Raw genomic sequence first — 21,136 nt, forward strand, 5'->3', positions numbered from 1 at the left:
TAGCACGCCATCCCTGGGAGGGCTCAAGACTGAGGCGGGCACGGAGCAAGACCGAGATGAGGTTGCACAGTCCGCTGGTAGCGGGCACCACCTGCACTGCAGCAAACAACCCCCCTGCTACCGAGAGCTTTCCCTTGTGCGTGGAACCCAAACTGGGGGTGAATCTGGCATGTGGGGGAGACGCTGGGGCGCACAGATCTCAGCTGAACAGAAATGAAACAGAAGGAGACACACAAGGGCCCCACGTCCTGGCATCACCCGCATGGGCTGCATTACAGGGACGCCAAGTCCGTGCAGCGAGGAGCCCCCCAGCCCTCCGAGTGAGCACCAAGTGCAGCTGGGCCCCCCACTTCCACTCCCCCCAGGAGACGCTCACGGCCCAGGGGGCCAGGAAATGAAGGGGAAGGGCCTCCCCACCCCCGGCTTAGTCTGGCCCCCAGCTGGAGCCCCCGCCCGGGGCCAGCAGGCTGGCTCCAGAGACAGAGCTCCACCCGCCGACCCAGCCTGAGGCCTCGGCTTCGGCCCCGGGGCTGCGGGGCTGCAGGGCCCGGCAGCGCTGTGAGGTCAGACAGGAGGAGGCCGGGGAAGGGTCTGCCGCCTCCGTGTGCGTGAACACAGCGAGCGTGGCCTCCCCAACCAGGTCTGGCACAAAACCCGACTGGGTCACAGGGGCCCATTCCCTTATCCGACGCACTAGGAAACGGAGGCTCCCAGCCTCTGGAGGGGGCCCCCGGAAAGCCCTGGCCGCTCCTCACACCCCGGCCGCTCCGAGTCCTACCTTCCGTGCGGCTCACGCCGGTGATCGGCCTTCTTCCCCCCAGACCTGGACGCCTCACCCAGAGCACAGGGCGCCAGCTGCCATCGCGCCCCCAGCCGCCCCCAGCGCAGGCCAGGTGCGCACCTCCGGGGCCTCCCCCAGCTCTGCTCTTCCCCTGTTCACAGCCTGCGTGTCCCGATTCCTCCGGGGCCCCGCCGGGGGCTCCCGACCCAGGTTCTCCGTCACCCCTCTGCTCATCCGAACCGTCTGCCCCCCACATCCTCTCTTCCCATGCACGTCTGCCTCTCCACCGCTCCCCCAGGTCCTTCTCCTGGCTCATCGCCATGCATCCCACGTGTCCACTAGCGTCCCCCACTTGCTGTGACCACACGCTTCTGGGCCCCGGCTACCTGAGACTGGCGACCGGCCCGCACCTGTGCGTACAGGTGGGTATGTGCCGTGCAGCCCGAAGTGCACGAGCCGGGGGGCGGGGGCAGCCCATCCCCGGTGGCAGACGGGCAGAGATGGGGTGCCAGGGGCTGCCACAGAGACCTGAATGACTGCCGCGGGCGAGGCCTGAGGATTATAATCGAAGCCTCCACGAGGCTTAACGGGGTGAAGACACCGGGTTAGAGTGACTCCCCGCAGGGAGGGATGGGCCAGCCATGCCCCAGCGCCGCAGGCCACGGTGGAAGAGCTGGTTCTGTTCCTTCCTCCGCGGCAACTGTCTGGCCTTGGGCAAGCCTGCACACTGCTCCAGGCCCCAGGGCCTCGGGGGGCATTTGCCTCCTGCCTTCCTGTCCAGCGGGGTGACCCCGAAGAATCCACCTGTGCCTTAGGAAAACCACACCCACACACGCAGCGCATTACCCGCCAGGTGGCTCGCCCCGCAGACCCTAGGTCTTCTGCTCCAGTCTAAGGCACAGGCGTCCCGCCTCTGGTGGCTCCTCCCAACCAGGAAGGAGCCCGCGCCCGCTGACCTGGTCTCATTAGGGATCTGAGAGCTCAGGGGTGGCACTGCAAGAGCCCGGGGCCCGGCCAGAGCGCACCAACAGGGCTCGTGGCTATTTACCCAGAGACCGTGGCTATTTACCTGGAGACCGTGGCTATTTGTCCATCTGGACGGGACAGACACAGAGGTGGATATCCTTTCCCAAGCCCAGGGCCAATCCCCTTTGCCACAGGTCGTGTCACGTCGTCCTGGCCATTGCACTGCAGACTTGAGGAAAGGAGGTAGAAATGCTGCCTTTGAAGGGATTTTTCTTCTGCTGCCTTGGCGCTGCTCACCGCAGCCCAGGAAGCTGTGAGATCCACACTGGTTCTGTGTACGCTACGGAAGGAAACCCCTTTTGCAAATCAAGCAGCTCTGGAGGATTATAAGGCATCCTCATGAGGCCAGTGAGCTTTTCTCAGGCCAGAAAGGGATTCGAGGGGAAATGCTGGAGGCCTTCCACGGCAGGATGTGGGTGCGAGGGCGGAGAGAGTGGTTTCTACACTGGCTGCACCGGCTGGCCATTTCCTTCTCAAACTAGCACTCCAAACCTGAGCTCCACGAGCCCCACGTCCAGGAGGCCACTGATCCTGGGGCCGCTGCTGAGGAAATCTTCTCTAGAGCAAGCCAGCCCAACCCACATCCGGACTCTGGCTCAGAACAGGCTGGACAAACAATCCTTCCTGCCCCACATCTCTGCTCCCCTGAGAGGAATGAGGGACGAGGAGCTTCTGGTTCTTGCACCTGATGACGGTTTATAATTACACTAAGTGTAAACGGTCTAAACCCTAATCAAAAGACACAATAACACTGGATAAAATGAGAAAGCAAGCCCGATGCTAAGAGATCCCACTGGAAATAGAAAGACGTGGACACTTCAAAGTAAAATACACCAGGCAAACAGTGATGGGCAGAAAAAGGAGTAGCTATATCAAGAGCAAAGTAAATTTCAAAACCAAGACTACCTGTGGGGTTCAAGAGGGATATTTCATAACGATTAAACCAGTCGATCTGGCAAGAAGACTCAGCAATTAACAAGCATGTCATTAGGATTATCTTTATTAAGTTTCAAACGTATTAATTACCATCGTGTCTATTTGGGTCGTATTGAGGAACCCTTCCTGATGTCAGCATCCTGATTTCCCTGCCGGGAGCATCCTTCCCCTCTGTCCTCTTGTGGGATTATTCACCCTTCAGAGACGCTCGTGCCAGGTAACTGTGCCGTGCCCTCTGTGGGCAATGGGACCCTGACCCCTTCAGGACACTCAACAGCCAGGTAAATGCATCTTTGCTTCTCTGCCCCCCTCCTGAAGGCCACGGACTATTTCTGTCCATCTCTGAATCCTGAAGACCTAGTACCAGACACATCATCTTGCTTGATGGATGGATGAATGAAGGAGAAGGTCTCAGAAACTCAAGCCTCTGAACTCTCATGGCTCCCAGAACAGCGGCAGGTTTTGCTCAAGCAGAAAGCACACTGAGCCCATGGCCAGAGGAACGTGCCCTGCTCCACGGCGTACGTACGAGCCCTATGATCTTAGATCTGTGACTTAACTATTCAGGGCCTCAGCTTCCGTATCTGTAGGTGATGAAAGAGAGGAGTGGCCTCATGGAACTGTCGGTTGAAATGTGCTCAGCAAATGTTAGCTAACAATAGAAAGGCCAAGGAAGGCCCCCAAGCCGGCCGGGTACAGAACAGCAGGCGGGGACGGCCGCCGCCGCGTAATGGGTGCACCTGTCTACCCCCCAGCCATCGGCTTTTCCCCACCTGCACCCAGCGCCTTCCAACTCTGAGACGTGGGCCACAGACACCATCTGGACCGAGAAGCAAATTAGCGTCACGTGACATAGGACAGTGATGCATCCCTAATGGGATGGGAACGGATGCCGGCAAGTTGATCCACACGCGGGACTTCCTGGCGGTGTCAAGAGCGAGGGCGAGCGGGGCATTCCAGGAAAGGAAAAGCCGGAGCATCTGTTCCTGACCGCCCGGCAGCTTCGGGTTTCCCTCTCGTCCGAGACCCCAAGTGCCACCAGCAGCACGCAGAGGAGAACACCATCTCCCTCCACCTGAGTCAGTTCCACCTGCAGAACCTGGGGCTTTGGCCCAGGCCTGCCGACCACTAATCTGCGCTGCGACAACGCCGCCGAGGACTCTTCTGTATTCAAGTCTGAGAAGCAGGGCCTGTTTCCCTGCTCTGTCATCACTTCTGGGAGGAGGAGCAGCCTCCCAACGTTGGCCACAAACTATCACCTCCCAAAAAGGCATTTTTTTTAAATTGTAAATTATACACATGTGCTCTTATACCGTATCAAACTTCAGCAAAAACTAGAAATTCAAAAGGATGCGCTGAAATAAACAGAAGGGAAGCTGTAATATTTTCTTCCTGCACCCAAAGTAATCTTTTTTTTGGGGGGGTGGGGAGGCCACAGAAGGACGTGAGGTGTGCCCTGCCTGTCCTGACGCCTGGATTAATGGAAACCCTACTGGTCCTCTCCTCTTCTCGGAAACCCACCCAGCTCCCAGACCACCACCTCCTTACACTCCGTCCACCCCACGCACATGTCCACCCCACCCCAATTTTACTCCTCATCTTCCCTTTCCCAGCATCAACAGCCCTGGGAATTGCAGTGGCTGAAAGTTTCTAGTCCCATTTAAATGTACATCTGCCTTTCTTTCATTAGAGGAGTAAGAAAGAAAATATAAACAAGGGGTGGAGGCGAGTGGGAGGGCAAGAGTCTGGCAGGTGGATTTCTTTTTTTTTTTTTTTTTTTTTACGGTAAGGCACTCAGTATTCTTCCTCATTCCTAGGTCAACAAACAATGTGACAAGTCACTCAAGATAAGGTGATAGTCAAGAGCGACAGGGGTTTTTTAATTGCTTCTCAGCCTGCCACCGCCTCCTGTCTTGGGATAAGCATCTATTTTTGGAGCTCTGGTAGCCGGTAAACATGATTCTCCTGCTTGAAAGCAAAACCATGGTATCCTCCTTGGAGAACCAGAGGGTGGGTCTCCCAGGGCACATTCCCCCAACCCCACCACTTCAAAACAACCACAAACAGAAGTCCAGGAAAGTCATCACATTAAAAAAAAAAAAAAAAATTCCCAAAACGTTGCTAATTGAAGGTTCCTTCAAGTAGAGAATAGGGCAAGTCTTTCCGGAGAACACGCCACACACATACATACCACCAATCAATATTGCCACCTTCTCAGGATCTAGACCCAGAATCTCCAAGAAGCTGGGAAAGGTTTGAGAAAATGCACATCCATGAAAGAACTACAAAAACACTAATCTGGGAGTCAAGCAGGGGCCAGTCCTCCCTTGAATCCCTCTGAGCCTTGTGGCCAATTCCATACGCAAGAGCTCAGGGACTGGGATATTACCCCACAGCGTAACATTTAGATACTGAATTTTTCACAAGTATTTTTAAAGACTCTGCACACGTGTGAGCTTTGGTCTAGACCCCAGCAAACAATCCCCTTCCTCCGGTCCCTGAGCCACACCTCCCAGCCCACCATCAGCAAGGGCAAGGTCAGCCCCAGAGCAGCTTAGGGAGCAGAAACAAAGGCCCAAGAGCAACATCAAAGCCTCCGGTCTTTTCGGCACCTGTTGATGCCCCCTGCCTCCAGCCCCTTATCATCAGCCCACCTTGGAGCTACTTCATTCCTCCTTTCACTAAAATTAAGTTCCAGGCCTACTGGTCCCCGCCAGAGACCCCATCTCAATTCCGCAGGTAGGAGAAGGAGAAAGAATGGGAAGCCTTGTTTCCCAGCCGCATGAGCCACCCAATCTGTTACTTCATAGCAAGAGTACAGGACAGGCGACCCTGTTAGAGAACTCAGGGGACAGGAAGGAGAGGCGTTTGGCTAAGGACCCATCTGGGAGAGGTTGTCTCGGGCGGATCGACCATCAGCAAGTTTGCTGGATGCGAGTCAGGGCCCTGCAGACCGCCTGGCCTTCCACGGGGCAGGCCTGGAGGATAGGTTAGTGCTTGGGGCGGGAGCAGCTGTGCTGACCACCCATCCTTGAGGCTCCCAGCCCATTTCAGCTCACACGGAAGCCGTGGTGACAGCTCTGTGGGTGCTGTCACTGCCGGGCTGAGGGCTCCTTCAAGTCAGGAGTCAAAGCCACCGCCTATGAGGCCCAAGCAGGTGCCAGGCGTGTTTGGAGAGCTTGGGGCCTACTCCTCACGACCACCCAATGCCACTGAAGGTGAGGAAGCTGACGCACAGAGACGTAAAGACACTTCTCCAAGGTCACACAGCTTCTGCGAGGTGGACCTGGTGTGGGAGCCCAGGAGGTCTGACCTCGGAGCCCAGGCGCAGCTTCCCACCCCCTCACTCTGGCTCCCTGCTGCAGCAAGAGCCAGAGGGGTTCCATCTCTGCCTCATCCATGAATACAAAGACGGCCAGGTGGGTGACCAGGGAGCTCGAGACTAGTCTTCCCACACACCACCTCCACTTCTCCAGCTGCCTGACCTGAGCTGCCCTGTCAGACGAGGACGCTGGGGTGGAGACAGCATAGGGCCAGGGACGGAATAACGTGTCCAAACTTTTGCTCCAACCCTCTTCCTAAACTGTTTATGCTGTAAAGCCCATCATGAGGATACCCTCCCTTGAGTTCAAGATCTTTGACATCAGTTAAAATGCAAACTGAGCATTATCGCTTTAAGAATCCTCCTGAATGGGGCAGCCCAGGTGGCTCAGCGGTTTAGCGCCACCTTTGGCCTGGGGCCTGACCCGGGGCCCAGAATAGAGTCCCATGTTGGGCTCCCTGCATGGAGCCTGCTTCTTCCTCTGCCTGTGTCTCTGCTCCCTGCCCCAATCTCTCATAAATTAAAAAAAAAAAAAAAAAAAAGAATCCTCCTGAATGGAAGGATCTAGGGGAGGAGAACGCAGGAGAGTACTTGCAGGTGGACACATTTCACCTCCTCTACAAGCACTGCTTAGATCTTAATCCGAGATCTAAGCACTGCTTAGCTGGGCTGGACGGGCTACCTGGAAGATCTCCAAAGCCTTGATACCCCGGAGGAGACACGTAACACCCAGGAGGTTAAGAAGGAAGAACCACAGACTCACTGAAAGGAAGGTAAGCAGGTCCTCAGCGACAGCTCCTAGATCTCTGAAAATACGTCCAGGGTAGAGAGGGGCCCAACTCTGGATGCTGCCTCTGGGGGAGGAGGACTAGGTTTGGCATTTCCTGGCTGGATTTTGATTAAGAAATCGTAACCAGGTCTGCTGGAGAGCCGAGAAAAACCAGGTATTGCTTCTTTACACCGTCCCATATGCCCACCTTCCTCCCAGGGATGCCATCGTGGGTTTGTTTTTCGACAATTTAATACATGAAGTGGAGGCAAAAGTAGATTCGTAAAGGAGCTCCTATCTTTTCATAGTGTGTGAAACAATTAATTCATAAAATGAATCCAAACCTTCAGGGAGCTGTGCCCCTCCCCTACAGGCTTGAGGTACGCTGTGCACCTCCCCTACAGGCTTGAGGTACGCTGTATCAGACACCGAGGGCCGCGGAGCGAGTGGGAGCAGCCCAGGTGCTTCCCACCTGACCTTTCCTGACACCGGGATCTGGTGCTGCCTGACACCCAAGTTCCCAGGCCTCCACTCCTCAGCTCTTACTGCGTGGCTCCCAGGCAGAGAGCTGGGCAACAGGAAGGAGGGTCAGATTTGGAAAAAAGGAAGGGCCAAGAGGCAGTAAGTTATGCTGGATGACAGTTGCATACGGGGACTGCATTTGTTAAACTCAACGTCAAGATTACTGCTTTAACAGGGTGAAGAGCACTCACAGGCACGGGGGTCAGAGCTGTGCCCTGCTGGAAAAACGTGACTTGCTGGTGAGACAGGTGGCCTCCTCCCTCTCAGGTAGCCCTGGCCTCCTCCTCTGGCCCAGGATGACCTCCCTCTTCATCCCAGGTAGAGAAGCAGTGACACGGCTGAACACGGCTGAATGACCTCTAGCCCAGCAGGTTCCATCCATGCAGAAGCCCTTTGGCACGGCTCCCAAAGCCACCTGGTCCATGAAACAAATGCATCATGAAAGCCAAAGGCTTTGGAGTCTGGCAGATCAGAAGTCGAAACCGAGCTCCCCCCATTTTCCTGATACAGATGCAGAGGTTTCCTGGAGGGAACTCCACAAAGTGCATTCCTCCCCCTTCTCTAACTGACCTGGAATTCACCTTCCCCCAACAGCTCGGTCCCGTCCTCTGGGGCAGCACGGGGACCAGTCAGAACTGATCACATGAGTCTTTAAATACTTGCAGACAGGCTCACAGGGCCCCGGGGCCTGTCTGGTCCGGGCTCCACACCCCCGGTTCTTCGAGCTCTCCCAGGACCGCGTTTCCTGCCCTCCACCAGCTGAGTCACTCTCTGCAAGCCGAAAGGGTCAGATGCAACCAAGGTCCCAATTCCTTCCAGGCCAGGGGATGGGGGATGGGAGGGGAGCAGTGTCCTCAGCTCATGGGGAGTCGGGGCCCCAAAGCAGGGGCTGGGACGACCTGTGCCCAGGGGGACCGCGCGGCCCGCAGCACCTGTGCCTGCTGTTTACAGCGGGACAGAACATCGCGTCCACGTCCGTCCGGCAGAGACAAGCAGCGCCAGGCACTTCCAGTTACTCCGCAAAGGGACAAAGGCACCTGTTGATGCCCCCGCACGCTCCGGCGCGTGCATGCTCTTTTGCAACCTCGCGCGTCCTCTCTCCGGACGCTGCCCCGCGTGTCCTTCCCGCGCCCCCGCCCCGCCCGGGCCCGCCAGCCACCTGCCGACCTACTTCCTCTGGCGCCCTGACAGCGCGCGTCCGCTCCCAGGCCTAATCGGGGAGAAAGCGCGGCCCTGAACGCGAAAGCAGGCCACGGGGCGGGGGCGCTCCAGCCGCCTCCAGCCCCGCAGCTGCGCCGGTGCACGCCGCGCCCACGTGCCGGGCCCGGGAGGCGGGCGGGCCGCGGCGGCGCCACGTGAACGCGGCGTGCCGCGCGGGGGGGAGGGGGGGGGAGGGGGGGCGGGGCGTGCGCGGGGGGGGGGGCGGGGCGTGCGCGGGGGGGGGGCGGGGCGTGCGCGCGGGGGGGGGCGGGGCGGGGCGGGGCGGGCGCGCGGGGGGGCGGGGCGGGCGCGCGCTGGACGGTGGGAATGTGACCTGGTGCAGCCACTCTGGAAAACTGTGTGGAGGTTCCTCAAAGAGTGAAAAACAGACCTGCCCTACGACCCAGCAATTGCACTGCTGGGGATTTACCCCAAAGATTCAGATGCAGTGAAACGCCAGGACACCTGCACCCCGATGTTTATAGCAGCAACGTCCACAGTAGCCACACTGTGGAAGGAGCCTCGGTGTCTGTGGACAGATGAATGTATAAAGATGTGGTCTATGTATACGATGGAATATTCCTCAGCCATTAGAAACGACAAATACCCACCATTTGCTTCAGTGTGCTTGGACCTGGATGGTATGATGCTGAGTGAAGTAAGTCAATCGGAGAAGGACAAACATTAATATGGTCTCATTCACTTGGGGAATATAAAAAATAGTGAAAGGGAATAAAGGGGAAAGGAGAAAAAATGAGTGGGGAATAGCAGAAAGGGAGACAGAACATAAAGACTCCTAACTCTGGGAAAGGAACTAGGGGTGGTGGAAGGGGAGGTGGGTGGGGGCTGGGGGTGACTGGGTGGCGGGCACTGAGCGGGGCACTTGACGGGATGAGCACTGGGTGTTATTCTCTATGTTGGCAAATTGAACACCAATAAAAAATAAATTTATTATTAAAAAAAATATCGGCGCGCCCGCCCCGCCCTCCGCCCCGCCCACCCAGCAGGCCCCGCCCCCGCCCCGCGGCCCCGCCCACCCGGCCGGCCTAGGCTCCAGGCCCCGCCCCCATGTCCCGCCGGCCCCGCCCACCCCGCCCCTCCTGCGCCCCACGTCCCCAGACGACCTCTCCCCTACCCGCCGAGCCCCGCTGACCTCGTCGTCCCCGAGCATCAGCGGGAGCGAGGGAGCGGCGCCCTGGGCCTGACAGGTGGCACCGGCCCCACCCGCACGGCCGGGGGGCTGGGGTGGGCACCGTCCGGGAAGCCGGGGTGCAGGGGGAGGGGGAGCGGGCGCTCCTCCTCGACCGCCCCCAGCCCTGCCCTTCACCTGCCACCCGCCTTGTCGGTCTGTCCTTGGTCACCTCTGCCCCCGCGGTGCCTGGCTCCTAGGAGACATGTGGACAGGCAGCAAATGCAACACCCCCCAAACATGCCTCTTGGGCATAAGGATTATCTGGTGCAGACGCAGGAGCTCTGCAGGAGCTCTGCACACAGGGTCCAGGATACCCCTTTGCAGGGGGACTTTACACGGAAGGGGGGAGAACTGAGCCCACCCGTCACTGCACCTGACACCTGCGGGGCGGGGCTGACTTTGTTTGCCACAGCCTCCTCTTCTGACCCTCCTGGGCATAGTCTTTTTTTTTTTTTTTAATGTTTTATTTATTTAATTTTTACTTATTTGTGATAGTCACACAGAGAGAGAGAGGGGGGCAGAGACACAGGCAGAGGGAGAAGCAGGCTCCATGCACCGGGAGCCCAATGTGGGATTCGATCCCAGGTCCCCAGGATCGCGCCCTGGGCCAAAGGCAGGAGCCAAACCGCTGCACCACCCAGGGATCCCGGGCATAGTCTTCCTTGCCTGGGACACCACAGCTCAGAATGATCCGTGAGCCTCTACCACCTGGCAATTTGAGTCTTTGTGGGGCTGCTGAACGTATGCACATACATCATTATAAAATTGGCTTTTTCTCTCCTGTTTATCTATTTTTTATGGAGGCAGGGAGAGTCTCAGCCAAGAATCTAAAAGGGCAAAGGGAAAATTGTTTCTCCTTCCCTACAATAGTAGGACCAAGGTGTTGACATCCAACCTACAGATAGGTTCCTTTTGCCTTAAAATACTCCTATGTATTACTTTAAAAGGAATATCCTTTTCATGGTGAAATGACAGGAAAATATGGAAGAAACATTCCCAGTTGTGTTTCCTTCCAGGCTCTCCTATCTGTGCAGACTGGTTTTTTTGGAGCCTCAGGAGATCTGGCATCAGCCTTCACCTTTGCATTAAATTGATGATCTACTCAATGTCATCACTTATGAGGAAAATAGACATCAATCATGAAGATTTTTTCATAATTAGTAAGGCCAGGAGTAAAGGAGGGTCAAGATTTTTTTTTAATTCCTGGGAAAAAATATAAAAAGCAAATGAAAAATATAATCTATGGAAGGGGAAAAGGAGAGGGAGAACTTTCTGGAACTGGACTGGATGAAGAGCAATATGAACTTACAATCTTAAAAAACTTGTTTCCCAGCTCTGTCCATTGGAAAGGCCCTAGAAACAATGCTACCCCAGGAACAAGGAGCACACGGGAGCGCAGACCCTGGTTTCTAACTATCATCGTTCAGATGAGTGTCACCAGGGCTCCCTGGGGAAGTTTCTGAGCCTGGAACAGCTGGTTGTGCCAGAATATAAGATAGAGCTCACAAACTAAGGGGGATGTGTCAAAAGGATATGGCTTGAAAAGGCTTTTATCCAAATTTGGAACAATTTGAACATCAAGATGAATAATGTCAGGAATGGATTATAATACATACAATAATTTTTAAAATCCCTGAATCTATATTGATACTATTACTACTGTTAAAAATAATGAAATGGAATCTATTTCAAAGGGGAGAGTGGGTAGGAAAGCCCTTCTTTACAAAAGACGGCCACTAATAAATGTTGAAAGGATGACTGAAATGGGGGCGCCTGGGGGGCCTCAGTCAGTGAAGCATCTACCTTCAGGTCAGGTCATGACCCCAGGGTCCTGGGTTGGGCTCGCTACTCAGCAGGGAATCTGCTTCTCCCTCTGCCTCTGCCCCTGCTCATGTTCTCGTTCTCTCTCAAATAAATACAATCTTAAAAAAAGAAAAAAAAAAAAAAAACAAGGAGACCATCAGCCAATTCCAAAGTGAGGGGCTCCCTGCAAAAGCAGCAGCCAGGATCTTCACAAATACCAGTATCACTGAAATAACACTAAATAAGGCTGCAGAACTCTTCTAGAGAAAAAGAAACTTCTAGATAAATGTGTGACACTTGATTGGACCCTAGATGCAAAAAGAAAAATAAATCTATAAAAGACACGACTGAGACGATTCAAATACGGACTGGCAACTAGGTAGCGGACTTGTGTCCTTGCTAAGTTTCCAGCTAGGATGATAACTGTACCGTGGTAATTGAAGAGAATGCTCTTGTTCTTGGGAAGAACATGCTGGTGCACGTTAGGGATGAAGTGTCATGATGTCTGCAACCGGTTCCCAGATGGTTCAACATCAACAACATCAACTGAGAAACGAAGACGGTAAAATGCAGCAGCAGGTGAATCTGAATGATGGAGGTTGTGCACTATCCCATTCCTGCAACTTTTCTGAAGGCCTGACATTCGTTAAGGTAGAAAGAAACAGAAATGGAAACTTCCCCAGGCAAGAGTCCCTCCTTGCCCTCGCACACTTTTACTAACACACAGAAACTTCACTTCTGAGTCATCGAGCAAACACAAGTCAAAGCTGGTATGTCCGTGTAGATATGAAATCACATAGGAAATTAAAGGGACAAGTCGGTGACAAGTGAGAACTACGCCCAGGTAGTTCAGTGCCCCAAAGTATTTCCCACCTGTTTACGAGCCATGTCTCGAGCCTCCCTCCCTCCGGGGCCAGCATACAAACACACAGCAAATCCGAGAGAGTCACGAGAGTCACGGCTCTCTCTCGGCTATCGGAAAGGCAGGGAGGGGCCACTTTCTGTTTCAAGTCAAAGAACTAGATGGACATTGGTCATTAGGAGGCTCTGTAAGGGGGTGGGTGGCGATGGACGCCTGGGTGGCTCAGTTGGTGAAGCATCTGCTTTCAGCTCAGGTCATGATCCCAGGGTCCTGGGATCGAGCCCCATATCAGGCCCCTGCTCAGTGGGGAGTCTGCTTCTCTCTTTCCCTCTCCCTCTATGCTCTCTCTCACTCTCACTCTCTCAAATACATAAAGCTCTTGAGAAAAAAAAAAAAAGGCTCAATGAGTCAGAGAGATCTGAAATCGAGGGCTCCCTTTGGCCACTTTTGCTGTGATGCGTGTCTGGCTGTTGCTTAAGTATCCCTGGGTCTCCTTTTGTTAGGGAGGCCACCAAGCCTGTCTTGTCCACTCATTCGACAGATGTGTGCAGTGGGTCCCACACCTTCTAGAGGAGAGCTGCTTACCGCTGAACTTTGGTACCTTGCACACCCTCTCAGAGCTTCTGTTTCAATTCCTAATGTCCACCCGACACTCTAGGTGATCGTGATGGAGGATAATTCCAAGTAGAATAACTTTGGACACAACCCAAGCAACGCAGAGAAAGCAACATGGAAGCAAAAGTGGTCTCCCTCTAAAAAATAAGTGTGTGACTTGTCAGAGGGGGGAGGGACCAGGAAGGGTGCACGGGAGAATAAAACAAAATGCAACACCCCAACATAAGTCACCCGAATGATTTCACAGGTTCAGCTACACCTAGAGACCCAAAGGCCAGGAGTTCCATGAGCCCGACGGGGAAAGCTGCACACCTTCTATTCCTCCCTTAGCAGATCCCTAACCACACCTTTCCTACGACCATTGTAAGGAAGTACTAGAAGATTCCGATGCACTCTGAAATTTTAATCAAGAATGGAGAATGAGGGCAGCCTGGGTGGCTCAGCCGTTTAGCGCCTGCCCTCAGCCCAGGGCATGATCCTGGAGTCCCAGGATAGAGTCCCACGTCGGGCTCCCTGCATGGAGCCTGCTTCTCCCTCTGCCTGTGCCTCTTTCTCTCTCTCTCTATCATGAATAAATAAATAAAATCTTAAACAAACAAACAAAAAAGAATGGAGAATGAAGGGTGCCTGGGTGGCTCAGTTGGTGAAGCATCTGCCTTTGGCTCAGGTCAGGACCCCGGGATCCTGGGATCCAGCCCCCCCCCATCAAGCTCCCTGCTCAGAGGGGAGTCTGCTTCTCCCTCCGCCTACAGGGAGAACTTCCCCATAAATGAATCACCTGAACGTAAGCTGTCAGTCGTCCAGCAGGCATGAGGCTGGATAGCAGGAGCACTGCCCAGAGTGGTTACGGTCAGGCTGGGGGGACCAAGTGATCACAGATCAGAGCGCAAGAACCATGATCACGTCCAGCTTTAAGACGTCGAGGCCGACTGTGGTTTGAGTGGAGCCTTGAAGGTAGAGGCACAGACACAGGAAAGCAGGTCGCTGATGAGAAAGTGCACAGCTGAGAGGGCAAGGGGCGTGCACAGCGAAGAGCATGAGCCAGCCTGTTACCATGCAGAACTGGGCAGTGTCTGCAGGGGCGAAGACACCGGCAGGAAGGGGTGACGGGGAAAAATCATGAGAAGGTAAACTTTTCCCGAGGAAGATAGAACCTTTCTCCAGATCAGATAGACGATGCTGTCTCTAGGTCCCAGAGGGGAAAACCATCCGAGCAAGGCTGATGTCAGAGCTAAGCCAGCACTGCACTCGGACCCAGCAGGTCCATAGAAGCATGTACTCTTGCCAACCAGAAGACAGGTACCAATAGAATGTTCACGGTGGCTCTGAACGTCATAACCCAACCCAGAAACAACCCAAAGGCCCATCGACCCCAGAAGGGCCGGGATGAGTACTGAAAGATAGGAAAGTGTTGAATCACCTACCATGCACCTGAAAATAATATAACACTGCTTGTTAGTCGTATTGGAATTAAAATTCTTAGAATAAAAAAAATTTTTTTTGAAAATCAAAGGGACAGGGATCCCTGGATGGCGCAGCGGTTTAGCACCTGTCTTTGGCCCAGGGCGCGATCCTGGAGACCCCGGATCGAATCCCACGTCGGGCTCCCGGTGCATGGAGCCTGCTTCTCCCTCTGCCTGTGTCTCTGCCTCTCTCTCTCTCTCTCTCTCTCTCTCTCTCTGTGACTATCATAAAAAAAAAATTAAAAAAAAAAAAAAAGAAAATCAAAGGGACAAACTGTCATCTATTTACACAACAGAATACTATACAGCAATGAAGATGAACTAAGGATTTCCATACACAACAACATGGAAAAATCCAGGTGGGATGTTGATGGAAAGAAGCCACATTCAAAAGCTATAATGTACGAGGCGCCTGGGTGGCTCAGTCGGTTGAGCATCTGCCTTCGGCTCAGGTCACTATCTCAGGGTCCTGATATCGAGCCTAGCATCAGGCTCTGCGCTTGCTGGGCAGTCTCCCTCTGCCCCTCCCCTACTCTCACCCAAGTTCCATCTAAAATAAATGAAACATTTTTAAAAAGATACACGACGTATAATTCCATCTGTGTGAATTTCAAGAACAAGCAAAATTTATTTATAATGAGAGAAGCCAGCCTAGTGGTTTCTGCTGAGAAGCAAGGGCATGAAGGAGCTGTCGGGGGGTACTGCACATGTCCTATCACTTGATCAGGTGTTGGGTTAACAGATATACACATATGTGTGAAACCCAATTGGAATGTGTTTTTTGTGTTTTTGAATTTTATTTATTTATTCATGAGAGACACACACAGAGAGAGGCAGAGACACAGGCAGAGGGAGAAGCAGGCCCCATGCAGGGAGCCTGAGGTGGGACTCGACCCTGGGGTCACACCCTGAGCCAAAGGCCGATGCTCCACCACAGAGCCACCCAGGCGTCCCGCATCTCTCATTTCTGTTTTAACTTCTCGTTTTGACATCATTTCAACTTTACAGAAAAATTCCAAGTAGGTCAAGGAATTTCCATGTATCCCTCACCCTGACTCACCAATTAACGTTAACAGGTGGCCACATCTGCTTTATCGTTCTCTCTGTACATTATCACAGTCTTAAATACGTATTTTTATATACAAAATAGTACACAAGTTTTAAAAAATGTATACATATCATTTTTTGCTGAACCACGAAGATAAAATCTGCTCCCCTCCCTCTTAATACTTAAGTGTCTATTACGTAAAAGCCAAGATGCTTTCCTCCATCCATAATTATGATACGGCCATCAAAAGCAGGAAATTAACTTGAATGCAGTACAGACTCCAAATGCATTTGGCCAATTGCCACACTAATGCCCAGGCTCCAGTCCAGCATTTACACTCAATGTCTGTCTGTCTCTCTCTCTCCAATCTGGGTCCTTACCTCTAAGGATCTAATACTGAAAAGTACCTACCACTTGACATGGGCTCTCTAAATAATTTCATTTCCTTGTTAAAACTCAAATATAGAGGCGCCTGGGTGGCTCATCTGGGGAAGCGTCTGCCTCGGGCTCAGGTCCTGATCCCCGGGGTCCTGGGATCAAGTCCTGCATCCAGATCCCTGCTCAGCGGGGACTCTGCTTCTCCCTCTACCTCTGCCTGCCCCTCCCCGCCCCAGATAAATAAATAAAATCTTTTTAAAAAAATGTAAATTGGTAATAACGGGAACGAGCAATTAAAATTCGAAACCACAAAGTCATGCTCTATTTTGAGGAGGTACCACATTCAGTCCCGGGTGGACCATACCCTTCCTGCTGCGGCTCCACTGCGTTCAGAAGACCATCACCACCGCAGGCAGAAAGGGCACTGGAATTGCCTTGCAACCGTTTGACGGACCCTGAAAACACGGTTTTGGGAATGGCTGATCTCGCTAACAAGTAGGAGGAACCATTCCTCTTCACTCCTTCTTGGTCACTGGGCCCCCAGCGCAGACACGTGGCTTCCTCATAACCCTTGGTTCATCTCGAACACTCATCACTGATCCCCGAATGGTCCTCTTTCATGGTTCGTTGAAGTGCTGCAATGGACGAGCAGAGATCCCCCAGCCACCGACATCCATAGCTCAGCTCCCCCTCCCTGCTCCTGCCTCCCTCCAAACAGAAGTCACCATGACCCTGAATTTTACAAAAGACGTACTGTTTGGTTGCATAGGTCGTGCTCAAAAGCATATTGTTTTAGGTGTTTTAATTTTACTTAAAAAGAAGTATTTGGGGACATGTGGGTGGCTCGGTGGTTGAGCATCTGCCTTTGGCTCAGGGCATGATCCTGGAGTCCCAGGATCGAGTCCCACGTCGGGCTCCCTGCAGGAAACCTGTTTCTCCCTCTGCCTGTGTCTCTGCCTCTCTCTCTCAATGTTTCTCATGAATAAATAAATAAAATCTTTTTTTAAAAAAAGTATTTTACTGCACCTAATGCTTTGTGATTTGTTTTAAGCAGTCGTGACATCGAATACAGCTGTCCCTCAGAGTGGGGCCATCCGACAGCCACACGACTAACATCCCGCGCGGGTCAGGGGCAAGGGCACATCTACGCTTCCCCCGGAGCATGTGCAGCTGCTCGTTTGGAGCCCAGACTGAATGTCATCTGCGCAGAAGCTTCCCTCGGTGACCAGCCCGGGAAGGGCATGGGGAGCCCAGCTTCACAAGACAACTCCAGACTGCTTGCTGGGCACGTCTACACCGTGCCCACCCCCGCGGCGCATCACAGCGCTTCGGACCCACATTCTCCCCGACGCCCAACATGGGCAGGCTTCTCCCTTATGCCACCCGCGTCGGGGCAAAACTGCATCGCCCATTGGGGTCTCTATTTGCACTTCCCTGCTCCCTGAGGAGGTCCAATGTTTTTATCTCCTTCTCTTACATTACATACTACCTGATTTTTTTTTTTTTTAAAGGTGTTACCAGTCATTCAGCTCTTTTTAACAGAAGCCGGAGAAAGGAACAGACCCACAAAGAAAAAAAAGGACTGTCTCACTGCTCAGGACGGGTGGCTCTTCTGCAGCGTGGATTATGACTGTATGGTCACGCCATCTATCACTAATTGGTATGCATTCCATAATGAATTTTTTAAAGATTTTATTTATTTATTCATGGGAGACACACAGAAAGAGGCAGAGACGCAGGCAGAGGGAGAAGCAGGCTCCCTGCAAGGAGCCCGAGGCGGACCTCGATCTCGGGACCCTGGGGTCACGCTCTAAGCTGAAGGCAGCCGCTCAACTGCTGAGCCCCCCAGCCGCCCCCCATAATGAATTTTTTTGACGTTTTATAAGGTAAAGAAATTTCCTACAGAGCAGCAGTGACGACACAACCTTTTGCTTCATTCGAATGACTTCAAAGGAAAAGCTTTTATATACTCCAGGATTTGCACAAAACATAATTTTGGCTCAGAGTCGATTCCACGTTTTTTGTCCTCCATTCACGTTTAGCCAACACGACTCATGGCAAAGCGGATGGATGCCAACTGCCTCGCTTTTTCTATTATAAAAGTGTGACGTTCGAGCTTTAGATTTTTCACACAGAGACCAGCCAGTGCGCCGACTCAGATCCCTGTGCCGTTGCACTGAGGCAGCAAGTTGATGATAAAATCCCCGTTTTGCTTTTCTTACACGTCTGGGGGCAGAGCGGCTGGGAAACAGATCTTCCACAGTTTCAAGTCCAGAGCCCAGGGCCACCAAATTTGCTTGGATTCTTTCCTTTTGTTATTCAAACATTAATGAGCTTTTAAAACCTATTTCTCTAAATGAGGCCAGCAGGCCTGTGGCACAGGGTTGGCTGGAGGTAAGTGGGGTGATCTGCAGTCCTGGGACTGGGGAGGGGGGGCTGCTGGGTCTCATGATTCTCCACACTCTACAGGGGAAATCCAGGCCAAGCCAGGCCGAGTCGGTGACCCTGCCCGGAGGCTAACTTGGCCAGCCGGTAGCCAGGCTGGGTTTGTGCAGGGACTCTTTCTGGAGTAGAGTTTTCCCTTCTCCTACAATTGAGCCGTTCACAGCGTAAGGAGACCGAAGAATGGACAGAAAATCACTGGCAGGGGCCCCTGAGGGCTCAGTGGTTGAGCGTCTGCCTTCAGCTCAGGGCGTGACCCCGGGGTCCTGGGATCGAGTCCTGCACCCGGCTCCCCACCGGGAGCCTGCTTCTCCCTCTGCCTGTGTCTCTGCCCCTCTCTATGTCTCTCATGAATAAATAAATAAAATCTTAAAAAAAAGAAAGAAAGAAAGAAGAAAAGAAAAGAAAAGAAAAGAAAAGAAAAGAAAAGAAAAGAAGAGAAAAGAAAAGAAAAGAAAAGAAAAGTCAGTCACTGGTAGTTGGGGAACCACTGACACGGAAGCACCGGCAACAGGAAAAGCCCACCACGTGCTTGTCCACTGGCTCGGACGACATCCATGCACAGCGACCGTCCCTGAGACCCAGCCAAGCGTTATGGAATCCCTTACGTGGGGCAAGAATAATCAGCCCTGACTCTCAAAGCCAGTTTTCTCTTAAAAGAAGCGTCTGTCCGGCAATTGGCCCGGAGCATAATAGATCTTTCTGGAAGGCTCCGTGCTGAGCCCCAAGCCTCTGGAACCATGAATACCAAGTCTGTAGGCTACTGGACACAGCCCACTGAGCTCCAGCCGTCAGGATAACCACCGGGGCTCTGGGCCTCCCCGGGCGCCTCCAGAGAAGGCAGCTCCAGGAGCCCCCCGCGGCAACCCTCCCTCTTCCCTGGCATCCAATCCTCACACCGCGTGCGGCCCGTGTCTCCTACACACACTCAGCATCCAGCCCCGTATGACCCCCGCCCTCCCTGACCTCAGCCGACCTCGCCGCTCACGGACAGACTCCCACCTGGTCTCCTCGATCCACCCTCACCACCCTACAGTCTGTTCCCAGGAAGGCAGCTACATACTGCATAGACAGCCTGTAATGCAGAGCTCATTCACACAACGGTTCCCCCTACACCCTCCAAGGGCTTCCCTATCCCACCCCACATAAGAGGCTGAGGCCTCAGGGAAGCCTTGGTCTTCAGGAGCCGCCTGCTACCTTTCTGAATGGGGTCCTACACTGACGCAGCTCCAGCCTCACCGGCCTCCATGTGTTCCCCCCAACATTCAGCCCACTATGGCCACAGGACCTTTGCACCTACACGTCCCCTTGCTAGAGCACTCTCCTAACAAACTGCACGGTCCACTCCTCACTCCCTGCAGTCTCTACCCAAATGTCACCCTCCAGTGACCATCCTATTTAAAACAGCCGCTCACCCTCATCCCCAACTTCCTTCCTCCTCCTCCTCCTCTTTCTTGCTTCATTTTTCCCCACAGCACTTCATCCCACTGGGCACACTCACGTCTCTGTTTACTGTCTGCCTACCCCAGTTAGAATGTAAGTCCCACGGAGGCAGGCAGTTCTGCCCATAGTGGTCACTGCTGTACCCTCGGCTCTTCACCCATGCCTGGCCCACTAGGCGCTGAACAGATGTTTGCCCAATGACTGAAGGGTGTGTGCCAGCGAATGAAGTAACACAACCGGCTAGGAGAGGCAGCCAGCTGCAATCCAGTTGTTTCTTGCCTTTTATACTAAGTGTCCTCAGCTACCAGTCTATAACCTCCACTCCCCTTTTCTTCCCAAATGGTTATTTCGTGAATGTCCCCAGAGAAATGTGGCCTCTGCACATGGCTGATGGGGGGGGGGCTCCCCTTTTATCCAGATTCACTGCTTCCCCCCAAGGCTGCCTGGTTGGGGAAGCCCCCACCAAGTGGTTGGATGCCTCCGCAGCAGTACCTGCCAGAGGCCTTGAGCAGGAGCACGCTGATCTTGCTGCAGACCCTACATCACGCTCAGAGCCCTAGCTGCAAGGGAGTCTGGGAAATGCAGTTTCCAGCTTCCCAGCAGCTTCCCAGCCTCCCCGGCGCGAGCTGTCACGCTAGAGCAGTATTTTCAAGACCGTGGATTTATTCACCACTAGCGGCCTTGAAATCAATTTATTGGAAGCCGACCAGAGTCCTTTTTAATGAAGTGGAACAGACGACAAAGTACCACGGTGTACCCTACATTCTGGGATGAGTGCTGTTTCATGAAAATTTCTGTCCAAGCATCAACCCAAACTATTACATCAGAAATTCTGGCGCATCAGGCTTTTTTTCAAAAAGCTCCCTGGTTCATCCAAATGTGTGGCCAGGAATAAGAGCCACGGGGGTCTGGTTTCTCCCTTAGAGAAACGATGCTTCTGTACCCATAACTGTCCCCCAGGATCCCACTCAGCCAGCCCGACCTGCGGCCACGCTTCCTCGGGGTATGTCCCTGAGCCTCTGCTCGCCCCCCTGACTGATGAAACTTTGCTCTTCCTGCAGCTGGGCCCGGTCCCCAAGCCTCAGGGTGGGGGGAAGAGGGGGTGCTTCCTGAATCCAATCCATTGCTAGGGTTCAGTATGTCAGGCATACAGTAAAAACACCAAAGCGATTCAGCCCTAAGGAGGACACAGTTGTTCCCTCAAAAAGCATCCGCACAGCTCAGCACCGTGCACACCCAGGGAGCACACTTCTGGAAGGCTGCTTCGTTTCATCTGGCCCAGGACGTGGGGGACGAGCTGACCGTCAACCCAGCGTCGGGCACGGCCACTCCAC

At 53.5% G+C, this 21,136-nt stretch overlaps 1 protein-coding gene across 2 annotated transcripts in view; it reads right to left on the minus strand.

Annotated features, from left to right (window-relative positions):
- Window positions 1-21,136, minus strand: part of PFKFB3 (6-phosphofructo-2-kinase/fructose-2,6-biphosphatase 3) — an 86,691-nt gene that overhangs the window by 60,469 nt on the left and 5,086 nt on the right. Inside the window, exons 1-2 of one of the 2 annotated variants that reach the window (XM_038530189.1) lie at window positions 7,927-8,108; window positions 7,548-7,771 (exon numbers count right to left, since the gene is read on the minus strand). The exons of the other annotated variant lie outside the window; for it this stretch is intronic. The gene's annotated coding sequence lies outside the window, so the exon portion shown is untranslated. Of the gene's footprint in view, window positions 1-7,547; window positions 7,772-7,926; window positions 8,109-21,136 lie in introns of those variants that run through there. 2 annotated transcript variants of the gene reach the window in all.

Source organism: Canis lupus, chromosome 2 (genome assembly GCF_011100685.1).
Source record: "Canis lupus familiaris isolate Mischka breed German Shepherd chromosome 2, alternate assembly UU_Cfam_GSD_1.0, whole genome shotgun sequence".
Taxonomy (NCBI): domain Eukaryota; kingdom Metazoa; phylum Chordata; class Mammalia; order Carnivora; family Canidae; genus Canis; species Canis lupus.